We start from the raw sequence: 13,079 nt of genomic DNA on the forward strand, positions 1-13,079 counted from the left end.
TGAATCTGATCCAGGAGTTCAAAGAAGGTTTTTTTTTTTTTTTTTTTTTTTTGAGGAAGTGATAAAAGCTGAAATGTGAAGGTTGGAGAGGAATTAATTCATCCCAGAAGGAAATGGAGAAACTTCCAGGTTAAGTAAGTAGCATGTTTGAGGATGTGAGGTGGACTGGAGCAGGGGGATGATACAGAGAGAGGACCAGAGGTCAAGGGCAGCCTGGTGACAGCTGTGGCCAGAGAAGAGCCAGACAAATGGATCTGGGGTCAAAGTAGGATTCTAGTTTATCCTAAGAGAACTGGGGAGCCATGCACCATTTACGGCTTTTCTCACGGTGCTGTGTGTGTTGAGGAAGACGGGTCATGGCGCTTTGATGGTGGTATGAAGTGGGGAAAGCATGCTCCCTTTCGTTCCTCCATGGCTGCTTTTTCCCTGCCACTGTGCCTTTACCTCGGCTCTCCCAGATGCCCTATTTCTGCTTCTCACACTTGCTGATCCTACTCCTTACTCTAGAGCTCCTCACACATCTTCATTCTGGGTCTCTGCTTCATTTCTTGCCCTGTTGGCCTACGGCCACAGAAACCCCACCAGTCATGCAGAGTTAAGGCAGGCAGAGACAGCTGGGCCTCTATTCAGTCACCCTGACTTCGAATTCGAATGTATTTCCCCATAGATCAGTGGTACACGTGGTCTTCACTGTCTGCTTCACCTATGGGATGGATGACATTGGTTTTGGAAGGCTGTTCTTGGAACCTCACATCGCGGGATGCTGTTTCTATGGGAAAGTTGACTTTAACAAACAACTTATAACTCTTGAAGCCAAATGCATTTTTCTCATTAGGGACTGCCTTTATATAAAGAAGTTCTTGTGTGGTGAGTACTTTAATGATATTTCCCCCAATTTTTGTTTTTCATCCTTTGTATATTGAACTCAATAGAGTATTGAATTAATGAAGAACTAACCAGAGTAACCAAAAAACCTTTAGTCCCAATGATAGGTTTTGTTTTGTTTGTTTTTTTTGAGAGAGAGAGAGAGAGAGAGAGGGAACGAGTGGGAGAGGGGCAGAGAGATAGGGCACGAGAGACTCTGTTATTATTATTATTGTTATTAACATATAATGTATTATTTGTTTCAGGAGTACAGGTCTGTGATTCACCAGTCTTACACAATACAAAGCACTCACCATAACACATACCCACCCCAGTGTCCATCACCCAGGCAGCCCTATCCCCGTACTCACCTCCCCTCCAGCAACCCTCAGTTTGTTTCCTGAGATTAAGAGTCTCTTATGGTTTGTCTCCCTCTCTGGTTTCATCTTGTTTCATTGTTTTCCTCTCTTCCCCTATGATCCTCTGCCTTGTTTCTTAAATTCTACATACCAGTGAGATCATATGATAATTGTCTTTCTCTGATTGACTTTTTCACTTAGCTTAATACTCTCTAGTTCCATCCATGTCATTGCAAATGGAAGATTTTTTCTTTTTATGGCTGAATACTATTCCAACGTATATATATACCACATCTTCTTTATCCATTCATCTGTTGATGGACACTTGGGCTGGCTGCTTCTGTAGTCTGGCTATTGTAAATGCTGCTGCAACAAACCTAGAGGTGCATGTATCCCTTTGAATTAGTGTTTTTGTGTTTTTGAGGAAAATACCCAGTAGTGTGATTACTGGATCATAGGGTAGTTTTATTTTTAATTTTTTAAGGAACATTCGTACTGTTTTCCAGGGTGGCTGCACCAGTTTGCATTCCCACTGACAGTGCAAGAGGGTTCCTTTCTCTCCACATCCTCGTCAACGCTTATAATTTCTTGTGTTTTTTATTTTATCCCTTCTGACAAAGTGTGAAGTGGTATCTCATTGTAGTTTTGACTTTTATTTCCGTGATGATGGATGATGTTGAGCAACTTTTCATGTGTCTGTTGGCCATCTGAATGTCTTCTTTGGAGAAATGTCTGTTCATGTCTTCTGCCCATTTTTAAATTGAATTATTTCTTTTTTGGGTGTTGAGTTGTATCAATTATTTACATATTTTGGATACTAACCTTTTATCAGATATGTCATTAGCAAATGTCTTTTCCCATTCAGTAGTTTGCCTTTTAGTTTTGTTGATTGTTTTTCTCTCTGTGTAGAAGCTTTTTATTTGGAGTCCCAGTAGTTTATTTTTGCTTTTATTTCACTTGCCTGTTTTATTTAATTTTAATTAATTTAAATCACAATTGAAATAGTCACATGTGGTCATTGTATTGGATAGTACAGGTTTAGGGGTACAGAGAGACAGGCCTAGTAAGATATAATGAAGGCAAGCAGGTGGAGCCTGGGAAAATTATTAACTACTTATACATTGTAGAACTAAAGGAAGAAGCAACTGAGTTCCAGATAATTGCCATTTTAAATAGGAGAAATGTGGGGTAAATGACATGCACACAATCTTCTGGGAAATAAGTTAAAAAGTCTTAATAAAGCTAAAACCCACTAAAAAAAGATGTTTGACCATTCACTGGCTCTTCTCCAAATTTACACAGATGCACCTACCTATTGCATTCCCCTTAAAAAGGACCCCACGAGGATTCCTAAAACCAAATGCACAAGCACTCTGAGCATTTTGGAAGTCATAGGGGACCCTTACATTATCATTGTGCTAGAAATCACTACTGAGCTGAGCTGCATAACAGGAAAGAAGTTGAGCTTTTAAGGATAAACGGGTCATGCAATGATCTAAATCACCATTGAAAAAAATCTAGCATAAAACGTTTTGTTCTGGAAGAATATCTCCCATTTTAGAAATCAGTTCAGAGGAACTCCTTGGCTAGAACAGTTTGTATCAGACAGAGTTGTTTAAAGGTTGTATGTTGTGTTACTGGTAGCAACAGGCTTCAGAGATGTTTTGTAGTTGAAAGTCATCATACCTAGCTTGCAGCTGCTAATCAAAGAAGGAATTAGGAAAAGGAGGGAACGCTTTCCCTAATATTCTGAAAAGAACAACGCCAGGAGAAAGCTTTCTTGGACTGGGAGGAGTGGATCATGGTGGGGGGAGGGGTTCTGCAGAAATAAAGGGATGCTCTAAGTGTCAGTGATCAACCTGTGCCTCTTTTATGTGTGGAGAGATGTTCAAGACAGAACAGAGCCCTGCAGCTAATGCACAGGGGTTGGAAAGGAAATGAAAGCTGTGTGTTTAATTGTTTCTAGAAAGCTAATAAGGGAAAAGAGACCACATACAGGTAGAGAGGTGCACCTGGGGTTAGGCCTACGCAGAATCTGGCTTGAAGGCAGTGGATACAGTGTGGATTAAAAAAGCAGCCTAATCAAGTCTGGGGGGAAGGTGAAGGTTAGATTCAATGGTGATAGAGACAGATTTTTAGAAAAGTACTTATGAAAAATTCAACTTTATGCCATTTAAAAGTTGTATGAAATGTATTATAACTAAAATAATGAGCTATATATTTTAAATTTCATTGACTTTGGCTCACTTGTGTCCATCACAGGAATCTCAACTAAAAAAAAAGAAGTCACCTTCTTGCCTTCCACCACCTGGTGACAGTCTACATCAAATATATTTCCCTAAGACCTTTTTTTTCCCCCTCACCTCTATATCTGTTTCCTTATCACTAGAATAAGGGTGTTAATATCTATTTCTGCCTGCTTCACAGAAGTGACAATCAAACAAGATAACAAGTGTAAAACATTTGGGAAACTCTAGAACATATGCAAATATAAGCAATTTCGTTTATTATTTGAATGGCAAATAATAGCCCTGAAAGGTAAACCTGTGCCCTTGCACACAGAGAGTGATTACAATAAACATTGGGATGTGATTGACTGTCTCCCTACTGGCCAGGTGAAGGAAAATGGTCAATGGAACAAACCAGAGCATGTGAGTCCCACAGGTGCCTGTTCACTCAGTAGGTAGATTTCTAAGTATTTGTGGACTTGTGAAAGAAAAGGCTGGAATAGAAATATTAAGTAAGGCCCAATAATAACAGATATCCAAAATATGTACATGTTTTTAGTTATGGCGTAAACTCTGATGTGTGTATACTGTTAGTTCCAGACACATGTATAATTTTTTGTCTGTTCACCAGGTGACTAGCCACTGTAGAAGATGAGCTCATACAAATCAAAATCACTTGTGCTCTCCAATTCGTAAGAGCCAGGCTATCCCCTGGTTCTTTGACTTTGAACCATTTGCATACTCCTTCTGGGGTATGGTATTCTTAGCTCTAGAATAAAGTCTATCCAAGGTCTTGGGTTCAAGGATCCCGATATTCAGGGCACATGAGGAGCTTTAAGAAGAGTTACTCAGAAAAGTAGCTGGAATGGGGCTGGGTTTTTCAGCTCCTTTTCAGATTAATCCTTTTCTCTTAGTCATTGTAGGCTTCTGGAAAGGAGCTGAAACAATGGGAGGTGCTTGAGGGGAGGAAGAATGCCCACAGAGCTCTGCTGAGCATCATATGCACCAAAGGGGCTCTGAACCCCAGGTTCTCAAAGGAAATTTGCCTGATTGGAGAAGAGCTAACTCACATTTATGAAGTGCCAACAATGTACAGGGATAGGACCAGTCACTTTGTATGCTATCATTTTGTTTATCGGGGAATAGTAAGAATTGAATGATGTCTTTGCTCATGCAATTTGGCTATAAAGTGAAGTAAAACTACGCCGGGTGAATCCAATTTCCTATTGACTTTCCCTCGAATTAGACACCATCCCTATGGCTCTGGCTGCTTGGCTATCCCTCTCTCCTGGAAGTGTCACTTTTCACGTGCTCAATTATCTTAGCAAATTTGTGTCATCTTAGTCTTAACCAGGCTTACTCGAAGGGATGTCGTCATCATCTGTTTTGTTCCAAACACATACTTTCCCCCTAAGTATGTGGGAATTAAGATAGTGTCATTGCTTCCAGAGGCAAATGCAAGAAGGCCACGTTTGTATTTTGAGTCTTCAGATCCTAACTTCCTTGTTCCACACATTATATTCTTGCTGTCTGGGTTTGCATAGGGAGGGAAGCCCTGGGACGAGGGAGGAAGTAGGTGCTGAGCGAGCAGTCAGGCTGGGGCCGTGTATCAGTGGGGCCCAAGTCCAAGGTGACACCCAGGCTGACCTTGCGGGCCGTTTCTTTGCAGAGTCACTAGAATACTTGATTGTTTTTTTTTACTATTTCAGCAGCTCCCTTTATGAGGACTTGTTCTTCTCATCCACAGAAGCCCTTTTCAAACAGTACTGAGAAGACTGATAAGAAGGAAAAGCATTCACTGAAGGGTTCTCAGAAAGAAAGCATTCGATTTAACTACAGGCCAGTGCTGCTCTGATTAGCACGGGCCCAGCTGACAGCAAGGTTGCCAGGCAGCACTTGTTCTGCCAAGAGTGGTGGTGGAATGAAGCAACCATGTGGTTTGTGTTACCATTTTTTAGCTTTTTCAGGTTTCGAGAGGAGAACGTCACCGGCAATGATAATTCAGTTTGGAATGAATGCATTTTCAGGGCAGAGTTCGGCAACTGCTGACTTGTTTGAAATCCGAACGTCCATAGTTACATTTTATAATGTGGACAGGATAATGCACAGGATATGTCAAGATCCTACTACATGCAAATAATGAAGTTTCTGGCCAAATCCTCTTTTAGAAAAGAGAGGGAAAAAAAAAAAATCTCTCCAGCATCTCTAAGCTGCTACTTAGAGCCTTTATAAAGATAGCACAGGAAAAAGAAACCAAAGTCAAACAATAAGCTAAATTCTGCCTTCCACTTACACCATCTTCTAAAGTCAGTGTTGATTTTGTTTATATGCCTCAAGTTAAAGCTTGTCACAAAGTAATCAATTTGTGTAATTTTATGTTAAACCATAAAATACAAATGTTTTTATTTGTCATTTATTACCTACATTTTTTATTTTAAAAGAAGAGAGAGAAATCTGGATTTATTCACACTTTGAATCCTCCTGTGTATTCTTGGAAATATTCTTCTCAGAAAGTCTGGGACACTGAATTGGAACAAATGATTCAATTCATAGACAAATTTGCAGAGTCATATGGTTTGCTTGCATTGAGTTTAGTAAAGTACTTTATGAATTAAGCCCTTCCTCAAACGACACACATCCACTGCCCTCTCAGTGGGGCCCATCAAGGTCCCCGTGGCATTGTTTCCAGTCTTTAGCTCTTAAAGAAACATATTTTTAAAAGAACTCACATTTTTCAAAATCATTTTAGCAGAATTCAGGTACCCTTTAGAATGCTATTGCCTTCTTATAGTATTTTAAGGATTCTGGGAAATCCACTAAGACATTGCACTCTTGGAAGCAAGATCTTTCTGTCAGAGGCTATAAAGCAGCAGAAACCAAAAAGAATCCATAGCTGGTTCAGTCATACATTTCTGCAAAGGCTTTCAAACAAAGAAAAAATATAACTTGTCAGTCATGATGCCCTGGGCTAAACAAAATGCAGTTTTGCTTAAAGAGATGCTGTCAAACGTAGTCATTTGGGCTCCAAAATTATGCTTCGCAAAACACTAAATTAGTTTTGTCAAAACATAACCTTGGTTCTCAAAACATTGTCAGGACTTTCCAAGTTCAATAAAAGAAGGCAGCATTTGTGGTTTAGGTGGACATTGTCCTCTGCATTTACTCTACGTAGTATCCATCAAGCCATCCATCTGTCTGTCCATTCATTCATCCAATAAGCATTATCAAATTTTATTATGTACCAGGCACTGTTCTGGACCCAGAACACAAAGGTAGAGAGACACATTCATATTCTCAAGGCTAGTCATCTTAGTGAGGGGACAGATGTGAATAATTATTGCAGTCAAATGCGATGACCACTGTAATGGACAGACTGAGCAGGTGAGAAGCAAGGGCTATAGTGTTGCATTAATTCAGGATACTCTGGAAGCTAAGCTGAAGACAGATTCTTTTCAGATACTCTTAACTATTCAAAGAAGACCTAGTGTCTGAGATCACCTTCTTTTTTCTTATGAGATACACAATTAATGACACTTTCATAGGGAACACCCTGCCACAGGGATATACAACTAAAATGTCCTAAACCCATGTTTCTCAGAAGAGGGAGTTTTCCTGGAAGAGAGAAGGGAGGAAAGGAGAATATTTGGCAATTGTTGATTGGTAGGCTCCCCCACTAACTGGATCTACGCATCTTTCTCCCCTTTCAAGGGAATAAAAGAGGATGCAAACGAGTGAATGACATGGTTGTATGGAAAATCCAAATCTGGTGTAATTTACTTAAGAGCAAATATTTTGAAACCTCTTATTGTTACAACTTATGCCTGAAAGATTTCAAATAGATTGTGGCTGCTGGGCTGTTTCATTGCAGTTGACAATGAGTTGTTTCAAAAGCTTGTCAGAGACATCCTTGAGAAGTTCACACTCTCCCAAGGCTACATAGTATTTTATTTTATTTTATTTTTATTTTATTTTTTTAAAAGATTTTATTTATTTATTCGACAGAGATAGAGACAGCCAGCGAGAGGGAACATAAGCAGGGGGAGTGGGAGAGGAAGAAGCAGGCTCATAGCGGAGGAGCTTGATGTGGGGCTCGATCCCACAATGCTGGGATCACGCCCTGAGCCGAAGGCAGACGCTTAACCGCTGTGCCACCCAGGCGCCCCTACATAGCATTTTAATGCATCACTTTGGGAACAAATTACAGCAAATAAGTTTGATTTTATGCTTTTCTTTTTAATGACTCTACGTGTCACCAGCCACATAAATGGAGACAACCAGAACTGCCCTCCTACTTTCCCAACATTAAGAATGAGAAAGTATGGTTGGTCTCAGCAGTTATTGATACCTCGGGAAGGGTTCTCTCTGCCACCCAGCACTCTCACAGAGCCCCAGAGGGAAGTTCTGAAGGCAAACCTGATAGTCTCAGGACAATTCTTCTGAAGGCCTTTGAGTTCCAACAGAACATGGCAAAGAATGTAGCTGGGAAATTTGTCCATTAGGCCAGGGGTGGTGGTGGTTGGGGTGGGGTATTCTCATTCTGGAATCTGTAAGCTTAGGTGACACAAAGACTAGAGCATTTGCTAGACAAGGCACTGTTCTCTTCACGGTAGAGGTTAAACGGGTTCTGTCTATACACATGACAAAACAAGCTGTTGCAAAACCAACAAATAATGCAGAATTTTTTATTTTTATCTTGCATGATCCATTCAATAACAATCAATTGGGGCCATTTGCTGATCTTTTTCAGTCACTAAAACTGCAAATTAAAAATCCTAGATCAGTGGTCCTTTGGTTCAATTTTCTCCTATTTGTTACGGAGATGCCACTGTATTCTAATAAACAAACCGCAGTAAAGCCACGAAGAGGCTTTAGAGTTTACTAAGTTAAAGGCAGGGAGTAAACTTATTGTTTCAAATGTGATTCTTGAAATCTCCTCGCCATCTGTTTCAGAATTTTCGCTGGTTGTTTCATGTTGGCAATAGTCGCCTTGACTGCGGGTCATCAGGGAGTGCTCAGGGGCTCAGCTCATGACCACACTCAGCGGCCAAGGGAGGTAGCTGCTTCCCGGCAGGTATCAGCAGGTCTTCCGGAGCCCACCTGTGTTCCTAATGCATGCTGCAGTCATCTTCTTGGCTATTTTATGCGTAGAAGTCCATTATCAGTGCCTATTCAGTTAACTTAAATATATTTTTTAAGTTGAAAAAACAACAAACAAACGGATCGTTCTTAGTTGTTAAAGTATATCACACCTGGGAGCTCTGGTCCACCGACAGACGGTGAACACCTACCATCTATTGTTGCCCCAGAGGAACCTGCAAAGATGTCTGCATAAGACCAACAGAACTGCCCCTGGCCACGTGGTGCTGAGACAGCCTTCTGTGCCATCTGACTGGGAGAGGTAAGTCTGGGATGGAATGTTGAGTCTGTGGATACAGTGTCCTAAATGGGAGGCCTTTTCCCCCATCTCGATTTCCTCCAACTTTCTCATGCCCAAAGGGGTGCTGGTCTTGACTTTCCTGCCTATTCCTAAAGTCCTCTTTCCTCAGTGCTAGACTTTGTCCCGCCCATATTCCTTAGCTCATCCCCACGTGGAACCCAGCTCTGCCATGGGCACTTCTGATGTAACTCTACAGCTTGGAAGCTGTATCCCTTTCTTGCTTCTTAGCTCGAACATCTTCAGGTCAGGAGTCCTGCTGGGCACTGGTCTGAACCGGCCCTGCCACCCTCTCCTTTGTCTTCTGCTCTCCCTGGCCTGGATTTACTCCAGAGTTGCCAGCCCTTACCTGGCCTCCCTTCTGTCTTGGGGTCTGCCCCTCCTGCCAGCTCATTTCCTCTTCTCTACTTCCCTCCTGTGTCTTCCAGCATAATGGGATTGCATGCTGGCGACAGGCACCTTGGTGTGAATTATTTTATTTGACCCTTTGTTGACAGCTGAGGTTGACAAACAGGGAAAATAGAGATAGGAGTTTTGGAAACTTCTAAGGTGAAGCACGGGGGAAGGGGAAGGCAACCTCTGAAGAGAGGTGGAAAGACAGAGGCAGCAGAAATTGTGGAGATAAAAGGTCAGTTTGATAAAAAGTCTGCCTTAACTTCCAGCTCCGGTCCCTCTGAACCTGCCAGTGTTTGCCTGGTGCTGTTGTGCTCCTATGTGCATCCATGTCGGTCCATCCGTGCGCCCAACACATCGTCCTCGATTGCCAGCTCTGTGCCTCTCATGCTATAGGTACGGCGGCTACAGTGGTGAGTAAACTGCACTCGTGTAGTCTAGTGGGAAAAGAGAGAGGAATCAAATGATCCATGATGAATGCATATACAGGTGAATGAGATATCTGCCACAGAGAGAGGTTATAATAAGGGAATTTTCCAGCTCAGTGTTATCTGGAAAAGTATACCTGAGGAAGTAACAAGGTTGCTGAAATTTAGTGGAAATATAGGCTATAACTCAGTGACTATAGAAAGAAATACCTTTACTGGAAGAAGGAGGCGTACGAACAAAAGCCCTGTGGTAGAAAGGAGCATGGTGTGTGCAAAGAATTGAAAGAAGGCCTGAATGTCTGGGAGGCAGAATGGGGAGATATGTTCTAGGACGGGGCTAGGGAGTTGAACACAGGTTTTTACAAGCATGTTAAGTATTTTTTTTCTTTGTCCTAAGAGCCATGGGAAGTTATGTTACAGCAGTGTAACAACTTGCCACAAACTAAGTGACTTAAAAAATAAAAAACAATTAGTATCTCACAGTTTCTGTGAATCAGGAGTCCGGGAGCAGCTTAGCTGGGCAGTTCTGGCTCAGGCCTTTCATGAGGTTGCAGTCAACATGTGGGCCAAAGCTCTACAGTTATCTGGAATCTTGGCTGGAGCTGAGGGTCTCCACAGTGGCTCCCCTATGTAGCTGGCACATTGGTACTGCTCTTGGTGGGATGTGTCAGCCCTTTTTATATCCAACTCTCCACAAGGCTGCTTGAGTATCCACATGCCGTGGCAGCTGTCTTCCCCAGAGCAACTGATGAGAGGGAGAGAGTGAGAGAGCGAGCAAGCAAGAGAGAGCATGAGCTAGTCTCAGAAGTCACATAGGATTTCTCCATCATGTTCTATTTGTTAGAAGTAAATCACTAATTCCTCTGAACATTCAAAGGGAGAGCAGTTAAGCTCCACTTTTTGAAAGAAGTAGTGTCAAGGAATTTGGGACATATTTTAAAATCACAAAAACCATTAAATGGTGTTAAGCAGGAATGGTGACATAATCAGATTGCTTTTCAAAAATATTGCTCTAAGTGGAAACCAAATTAAATAGGGCCAGTCTTGGCCTCTAATAGATATTAGCAGATATAAATTGATGCTAGGGTGGAACAGGTTGCTGGTAGAGATGAAGAGAAGCAGAAGTGAAAGTTTCAAGATACATGCAGAAGGTAAAATGAATCTTAACAATTAATTGGACTTGGCAGTTGAAGGAGAAGGAATATTATAGATTCCTAGATTTCTGGTTCGCATAGATGGATATTGTGGTATTCAGTGGTATGGAGAATGCTAGAAGAATGTCAATTTTGGTCTATCAGAGGTCTATCAGAGTCCTTTATTTAAGACATATTACATTTGAACTGTCTTTAAAAACATCCAAGTATGGTTGCCAAGTGGTTCCTTGGTCATAAACCTCTGGAACTAAGATGAGAGTTCTACCCTAGACATATAATTAGTGAATTATCCATAGATAATCCATAGATAAGAAGGATATCTCTGGGTTTGGTGAGACCTGTAGAGAAAGAAAGAATGATATGAAAAGAAAAGAGGGTCTTGGGAGATTGGATTTTTGTCTAGCAAGTGTAACTCTCTTCTTTTTTTTCTATGAGAGAAGTCTACTTTCCTGTCCCCTTGGTGCTGGCCTTGGCCATGTGATTTTTTATTGACCAATGAGGTGTCAGCAGATGTGACGGTCACAGGTGCTTAAAATATGTGGAGGAACTTTCCCTTTTGTGCTCTTTTCTTTTGCTTTGAAAACATGCCTTCCATAGCCACAGGTTCATGGAGAGATTAGCAGATTTGCGCCTAACCCAGAGTGTGGGGCCAAACCCAGCTAAGACTGGCCTATATCAGTTGAGCCTAATTTACAGATCTATGAGCAAGGAAAAAAAAAAGCTTATTTTTATAAGCCAACAAAATGTGAAGATTTTTAGTTTAATTATGCAGCATTGTTTTGGTAATAGCTGACTGGTATGAGGGTCTAGGATCTACTAGAAAGGAACAATTCCTTAAAATCCTTATATGCATTTTAAGAGCAGTATCTATCTCTGATACATGACTGTATTAGCAAAACCTAACGTAAAGGCTCGGTCAAACATCTCATGAATACAGGCCTGGATCACAATCTAATGTAGGTATGGCTATTGATCGTGAATTTCTATAAGTCATGAACATATATTCCTTTTTTTTTTTTTTTTAAGGGGAAGAGGGGCAGAGGGAGAGGGAGAGAGAGAGAATCTTAAGCAGGCTCCACACCCAGTGCAGAGCCCTATGCTGGGCTCGGTCTCATGACCCTGAGATCACGACCTGAGCTGAAATCAAAAGTCAGACGCTTAACTGACTGTGCCACTCAGGCACCCCGTTGCACATATATTCTCATAATAGCTCCTCCAAGCATGTTTCCTCAAATAACATGAAGAGGTTCCACCAAACCTGGATACAGCAGTCATCAAGATCAACAACTAGCATTCTTTCCTTTCCCCAGAGTACTTTTTTATTATATGTTGTAAAGAAATGCTTAAGAAAATTGATGCTCTATCCATATACTATGTTAATACTTCAGACCATATTTTATTGTTGTTGTTAAAGCAGATTTCAGGAGAGCAAATTTTAAAATAAAAAAAAAGTTATTAGTGGCAGTAAACAGGCCTGTAAATAGTGCTCCAATGGAATGAAGGCAATCAAAGTGGCTCTTTTGGCTACTAACGTTTTCATAAAAGCTTTGATTAGTTATGAGGTAATTGTGAGAGATGATGAGTTAGCCTCAAAGAAAGAAAAATAGTTTCTCTAGTTTAGCAGCTGTGGAATCTTTTGGTAATTGCTGGAATATTCCTTTTTAGTAAACTTAAAGCTTGCTTTTTTATGTCTCAGTGGAATGCTTCATCTGAAATATATATTTTAACTTTATTTTATTTATAACCGTCTTCTTCAGTGTAACTCTAAACTATAGTGGAGAAGGATAGCGCTTGGATTTATGTGTTACCTCTTAAAAAGTAAGAAGACTCTATAGGAAAGGCAAAAAAGAGGCTGCATTTAAAATATTTGACTGTCACGTTTTGGTTATTAAAATGTGATTTCCCTCCTGACCAAGGTACTCACCTTAAATGTCCATAAGAATTGTGTGCCTGTGTGCACACAGGACAGGTGTGGCTGTCCAGTGTTTATGGGGGACATGTGAAGTTATACCTTGCCTAGTTTGACCACGGTGTGAGATTTTAAAGTACAAACATGATCAAAAAGAAAAGTGGCTTCAAAAACTGAGAAACAACAACATTCCATTCTCCCGGAACCTTTTCAGTCTCTCAGTCAGACAGCTGCCCCCCACTCCCTTCTCCCAGCAGTCACTAGAAACAACATCCCATTCCCCTCCCCCCCACCCCGCCCCGCCCGAAAG

At 41.1% G+C, this 13,079-nt stretch overlaps 1 long non-coding RNA gene across 3 annotated transcripts in view; it reads left to right on the plus strand.

Annotated features, from left to right (window-relative positions):
• Window positions 1-869, plus strand: part of LOC103663357 — a 154,476-nt gene extending 153,607 nt beyond the window's left edge. For 2 of the 3 annotated variants that reach the window (XR_005834381.1, XR_005834382.1), the window contains exon 14: window positions 56-653. This is a non-coding gene — a long non-coding RNA (uncharacterized LOC103663357). The other variant, XR_005834383.1, reaches the window with a different exon arrangement.
• The last annotated feature ends 12,210 nt before the right edge of the window (window positions 870-13,079 follow it).

The sequence above is a fragment of the Ursus maritimus genome, unplaced genomic scaffold (assembly GCF_017311325.1).
Source record: "Ursus maritimus isolate PB19 unplaced genomic scaffold, ASM1731132v1 scaffold_13, whole genome shotgun sequence".
NCBI classification, from domain to species: Eukaryota; Metazoa; Chordata; class Mammalia; order Carnivora; family Ursidae; genus Ursus; species Ursus maritimus.